Source organism: Arachis hypogaea, chromosome 16, assembly GCF_003086295.3.
Source record: "Arachis hypogaea cultivar Tifrunner chromosome 16, arahy.Tifrunner.gnm2.J5K5, whole genome shotgun sequence".
Lineage (NCBI taxonomy): Eukaryota > Viridiplantae > Streptophyta > Magnoliopsida > Fabales > Fabaceae > Arachis > Arachis hypogaea.
In genome coordinates, this window is record NC_092051.1 from 20,710,527 (window position 1) to 20,717,072 (window position 6,546).

The following is a 6,546-nucleotide window of genomic DNA, read 5'->3' on the forward strand; positions in this document are numbered from 1 at the left end:
AAAATTATGTATTCCCTTTAAAAGAACCAATATCTTTAGAAAAAATTCTATAACTAGATTTACTTTTGAAAAAAATTTGTCCAAATTGATTAAATAGATAATTTAAACTTGGGGTGATTTCATGGACTAGTTATGACTTATTGGGGTTAATCAGAATAAGCTTCAAGTGAATAAAAGATATAAAATATTGTTTCTTGTGAAATAATAAATATTGTAAAGTGTCTTATAATTTTTGAAAAAAAATCTTATAACTAGATTCATTTTTGAGAAACTTATCCAAGTTTGTTTAATAAACAATTTAAAGTTGGGAGGTAATTTTATGAACTAGTTGTGACTTGTTTGAGGTCAGTTAAAATGAGTTTTAAGCGATTAAGGGATATGAAATATCGTTTGTAATGAAATAAAAAATATCGTAAAGTGTCTTACAATTTTTAAAAAAAATTATGTAATTTTTTTTAGAAAAACTTGTAACTTTAAAAAAAAATCTGTAACCAGATTTATTTTTGAAAAAATTTATCCATGTTAATTTAATGAAGAATTTAAACTTGGAGGTAATTTCATAGTCTAATTGTGACTTGTTGAGTTCAGCTGGACTTAACTTCAAGGGATTTAAGAGAGTTGGAAATTAGTTTGTTGTGAAATGTTATAATACTTTTACTCATTTGTCAATTTTAAATAAAACAATATTCCTCCCTTTTGAACCATTTGAAATTGATTTTGTGTGGTACCAACCTAACATAATTAGGGTATGATGTCACTAACCTTATGACTTATGTCTAGATAACTATTCTGATTGTCTTTTCTCAAAAATATTCTGATTATAAGAATTTTTTTTAAATTTTGATAGACAATTTAAATTTAATTATCAGAAATGGTAAAATTTAAAATTTACAAATAAACTTAATTATTAATAATTTGAATCGTAAATTTAATTTAATTTTTATGAATTAAATTCGAGTCTGATCCAATTTAACTTAGTTCGGCTTACTTTCAATTATTTCGTTTCAAACTTTTGATATTTAATTAAATAAGCTAATTCAACTTGGTTGGCTCACTTTCGATTATAATGATAAGAGATATTTTCATGGATCATTTATGCCCATGTTTGAAAGGGGGACCATTACCAATCCTCTAATTGATTGCCTATTGGTTACAATATATTAACTACTAGTCTACTAATATAGCTGCACCGTTACGGCAAGTTTACACAAGCAAACCTTTTTATATTGGAGACCCGCTGTTCAGTTAACTCTTTAAAATTGTTCTAATAGACTCTCTTTGATAAAGAGGAGGTAGACGTGCCATTAATCTTCCACTTTCAACAATCAACACCCACTGTTTCTGTTTCTGCATCATTTTTTCGCTAATTATATTTTTATTTTTGGTGAATTTTACGGTGTTTCTTATTATGGTGTCTAAATTATTTAACTTACTTTTAAAAATAAAAAGTAAAATATTTAAAATAAAAAGTAAAATATTTAAAATTTATTAAATATTATCTATTTACTTTTTTTAATAAATTAGGCACGATTTTGAAGGCACCATAACATTCACCTTCATCTTTTTAATATGTTTGAGTATTACATACGACATCATTAATCTCATGTAATAAGGAAAATATAAGCTATGATCTATGATGCACGGATACGGGACACGAGACGACACGGGACACGCCGACACGCGAATTTTAAAATTTTACATGACACGGGGACACGTATATATATAAAATATAAAATATTTTTTAGATAAATTGTAATGATATTTTGATATTTTATTGATATTAAAATATAAATTAAAATTTTTAATTATTTTTAATGTCTTATTTTAATTATATCAAGTATTTAAAATATCTTTTATTTTAATAAATAATAATATATACTATATCTAAATTTATTTTAAGAATATATGTTAAGAATAAGACTGGACACGCAGACACGTGATGGTATTTAGATGTATCTAGGCGTGTCCGGAAAAGAATTTTTTATTTTTTATTAAGACACGGTTGGACACAGCAAACACGCGTGTTGGACGAGTGTCGGTGAGTGTCGTGTCTAAAATGTGTCCAACACGCAGACACGATAACTGAACGAAGTGTCCGTGCTTCATAGGTTATGACTATGTTGCAGTTGAGGCTAAAATTTGATTATGGTATTTGTTTTGATACGATCATAAATTCATATGTACTAATATAATAAAAATATGAATAAATTAAAATACAATATGTGGATTATATTTTTTACGTCAATAATTATTTTTTTTTAAATATATATTATATCAATATTTTTTTAAAATTATTTTTATACTTTAATAAAAATAAAAAATAATTTTTATTTAATTTTATTAAAATATTAAAATATTTTTTCTTTTATATTAGAAAAAAACTATCCTAATTTTTTTAAATTAATCAAGATTCAATTAATTTTAGTTTTATATTTTTAAATTTAAAACAATTTAAAAATAAAAGTTCAAAACAAAAACATATATGAAAAATTTAAAAACAAATAAAAAAAGTATTTGATCTTCTTTAGATTTCACTGTTCTTTTTCTCTGGGGAAAGAGGAAGAAGACTCCGTCGTCACCTCTCTGCACTTCTTTCTCCGATCAAGCTTTGTTTGGCCAAGAAGAAGACGAAGCTCTGCTCGAATCGTCTCCTCTCTGTGCCTATTTGTCTCTGGAAAAGAAGAAGAACTCAGTTCCTCCATGACCTCCCTGTCGATTTTCTGTTCCTCCACGACCTCCCCCCGTGTACATGCTCAGCAACCCGTCGAAGGAGTTATTGCTGGTTGTCGGAGCCTCCACCAGCAAGAACCTCGGCCTCTTCCGCTTCAACGAAGACGACGTCCAAGCCTTGCTCCTCTAGGTTTTCATGGTCGACCCTCGCCTGCGTGACGGCTCCAAAGTTGTTCCTGTTGCGCTCAACAAGGTTCCCTAAGTTGCTCCTCTCTTTTTTCTCTCTCTCTCTCTCTCACTCTCTCTCTCTTTGAGTAATTTGATTCACCTTATGATGTTTTACTGATCCACTTTATTGAATTGCTTGGTAATGACTTTTATTGATGACAAATGGCGAGAATAGATCCTCCAATAGGCACTTAAGATCTCCATTACTTATGCAGTCAGCCAGTAGAATTCATCGAGAGTCGCAGCTGCGTTTCCCTCCGATGCATGTAAGCGATTGGATTTGTCTGCCACAAGGGAAAAAGTGCATTCTGTTGAGAGTAATTTTCAGAAACGAGAAGGTTTGATCACTCAGTCTTGCTCATATATTGGTATCTAATTTTGCATCATGTGTTGATATGAAATATATTCTTTTGGTTGTAAATGATAAAAACTGCTACTGAAAGTGATTTCAAAGCATTCTTTATACTCATCTAATTCCATTCTTTCTAATTACTCTATTGGATACAGAGAAAAATGTAGAATCACTTGTGAAGCTACTAGTTGATTGTATCTTGGAAGCCAAAGAAAATATTGATCGAAACTTTGCTGCTTCTCTTCGGAATGAAAACATGGTAACAATTTTAATTAAAATTATCTCCTCAACACAATTATCTTGCTCTTAACGATTTGTTTCGAATGTCTAATGACAGGAAAGATATTATGACATATGACATTTATGTTCAAATGGTCGAGATTTACAATGAACATGTTAGAGACCTACTTACCGAGGACAAAATAGATAATAAATTAGAGATTAGGAGCTGCAATGATGATGGATTGAGTCTTCCTTATGCTACATTGTGTCCGGTAGGTGACATCTACAGCTGATGTTCTGACCCTTATGAAACTCAGTGAGGTCAACCGTGCTGTCAGTTTCGCTGCATTGAACAATAGGAGTAGTCCTTCCCACAGGTAAGTTTTAAAAAATTTTTTAGACCTTATAACTTAAATTCAAATGTTTAATGCAGACACTGATAATAAAGGTTGTTTAATTTAGTGTACTCCCCATGCATGTTCACGGAAAAGATACATGAAATTCATGGATCCAGGCCGAATCGCAGATCTTCGCTAGGAGGGAAGCCGGTACCATGTAAGTTAAAACCTTTAGAGCTGCCAATTTTCTATTAATATGTTTTGCAATTTTATCATACTAAGAACAAGGTTATGTTTAGATGAGAGAGAGAGAGAAATGCTAGAACACCTCCTCAAAGCAACCCCAACAGCTCCAAGCCTGCAATTTAATATTCTTTCTTTTTGTTTTCTTTTTTTCTTCTGTGTTTCTTATAGAATCATGGTGGTTTGACAAACAACTTTATTTAATTGACGATATATGCTAAAATTTGTTCTAAGGTAGTCTATTTATTGTATTGCCATTCTTATGCTTTCTGTGCATCTATGTATGAGCTGCTATGAACCTATGCACTTTTGTGCATTTAATGATTAATTTCTGGATCAGTTTTCTTATGACCTGTAGATTAACTTCATCCCTTAATTTTGTGATGAAAGATTTCTTATGAACCTGAACTTGTGGAATCATTATCCACCTTTTTAAGGTATCCTTGTTCCACCTTCGGAGTTTTCAGCAAGAAATAGACTATTAGGCAGATGAGTCCAAAGACCAACATGGCCAGTGATAGAGAAAGACACATGAAAAATGGATAAAATTTTGTGAACTTGGTCAGGTGTTTATGTTTGTGTGAAGAATCGATGTTGTTAATGTAACTAGGGAGGCTCAAGAGGGGGTCACCCAAATATGAACTTTTTGTCAAAGGTCACAAATCCATTCTGTGGAACTAGACCAGATATGAAGGGGTTGTATGAGATGTTGAATGTGATAAGCTCAACCAAGTTGAACAAACTTGAAGGAATCGACCCTGAGAAATTGTTCCAAGACAAATCAAGATCCTGAAGAGACTTCATGTTGCTAATTTTGCCTGGAATTTCACCTGAGAAATTGTTTCTAGAGATGTTCAAGACTATACGTGCCATGTTTGAAATCACTGATGGGAACTTCCCAAAGAACTTGTTATCCCCCAATTGCAACATGCTGAAGTTCACCATGTTACCAATTTCTGTAGGTACTTCACCACCGAGCTAGTTCCACTTAATTGAATATAACCATCTATCTATGATGATTTAGAGGAATTTGTACCAAAGGCTTCTACAATTCTTCCTTGTGAGGACAGTATACACAAACTTGTATGGAAGATAATCAGCAGGTAACCATCTCCTCATTGCTGAGCATCCACTATTTCCAGAAATGATTTTGCCAATAGTTTTCTTCTATTCAATTCAAATATGGCCATTGCATTTCTTCCAATTCTAGCCAATTCTGAGGGCAAGCTTCCAAAGAACTTCTTGTTTGTAAGATTCAACCATAACAAGCTAGACCAATTTTCCAACTCTGGTGGGATTTCACCGGTTAACAAATTATTCGAAAGCATTAGCTATAGCAATGAACTCATTTTCCAAGCGTTGGAGGGATTGAGCCATTGAAATTGTTGAAGGCAAGATCAAGTGCTTGAAGGTTGGTCAAATTTCCAAGTTCAGCTGGAATTGGTCCACTGAACTTGTTGTAGGTTAAGGTTAAGAAAGTGAGACATGACAATTTGAGAGATTTTAGGAGGTAATGGACTTGAAAAGTTGTTGAAGCTTAGATCTAATCGGCAAAGATTTGTCAATGAGAAAATTCCTGATGTGAGCAGTCCTCCAGTGTAGGAATTTGATTGAAGGAGAAGAAACTTGCTTGAATTTTCCAAAAATCACTTGATCTTTGATATTGTAAAAGTAAAACAACTTAGTATCCTTATTAATGTTATTAATGATAAATACCAAAATGGGTCTTTAAATTGCATTTTGTCAAAAGTTAACTGCTCAAATTTTAATTTGTGACCCATGTTAGACCTAAATTTATCTCTAAGAATAGTAAACTGAGTTGGCACATTAAGTTGATATCATATGCGAATGAAATTGATTTTTTTGTGGCAGCGATGGAAATTGCTTAGAATGATGCTATGGACGAGAGGAAGAGTATCAGTTAATAAGTTTGTAGAATAAGCCATCAGCAATTTACAAAGCTGTTCAACTTCCTGGCAATAAATACCTATTTGAAGCTTTGCTCTTTAGTAAAAAATATAATATAATTCCAGTTCAAAAATGATACAATATAATAATTGATAAAAGAAAGAATAAATGGTTTAATGGTTCATATGAATCAATAATGAAAACTTGTTTGGGCTTGACCTTTCTTTAATATAATTAGTCGCATTCTTGTTTCTTATCATCAGTAATAACTAAACAGAAAGATCAAATAACTCTTTTTAAGCTTTACTTCGTTAATACATATAGATTTTCTTATGAGTTAGTTTCAACTTTTTGGTTTTTATTACATATTCAGAAACTGCTTTTTGTTTATTCAGTTGCATTCACCAACAACTAATTCTACAAGACAATGGCAGCACTGAATTTATTTAACTATACGTTCCTAATAAACCTCTGTAATATTAGCTTCCGTTGTTGCTTATACTTTATACGATAACTAGTAATTTATTTATACCTATATATTACTATTAACTTTCAATATTTTGGCACTATCTACACTCTCGGACG

The 6,546-nt window shown here is 31.5% G+C and overlaps 1 long non-coding RNA gene across 3 annotated transcripts; it reads left to right on the plus strand.

Annotated features, from left to right (window-relative positions):
• Positions 1 to 2,480: 2,480 nt before the first annotated feature.
• On the plus strand, positions 2,481 to 5,786 carry LOC112758366 (uncharacterized). 3 transcript variants are annotated; one of them, XR_011874000.1, is made up of 7 exons: positions 2,481 to 2,923; positions 3,114 to 3,236; positions 3,406 to 3,509; positions 3,588 to 3,849; positions 3,935 to 4,027; positions 4,491 to 5,156; positions 5,264 to 5,786. It is a non-coding gene; the product is annotated as an uncharacterized lncRNA (long non-coding RNA). The 3 variants fall into 3 exon arrangements; XR_003179598.3 differs by lacking the exons at positions 4,491 to 5,156; positions 5,264 to 5,786 and having other exon boundaries at positions 3,935 to 4,401; XR_003179599.3 differs by lacking the exons at positions 4,491 to 5,156; positions 5,264 to 5,786 and having other exon boundaries at positions 2,483 to 2,923; positions 3,074 to 3,236; positions 3,935 to 4,401.
• The last annotated feature ends 760 nt before the right edge of the window (positions 5,787 to 6,546 follow it).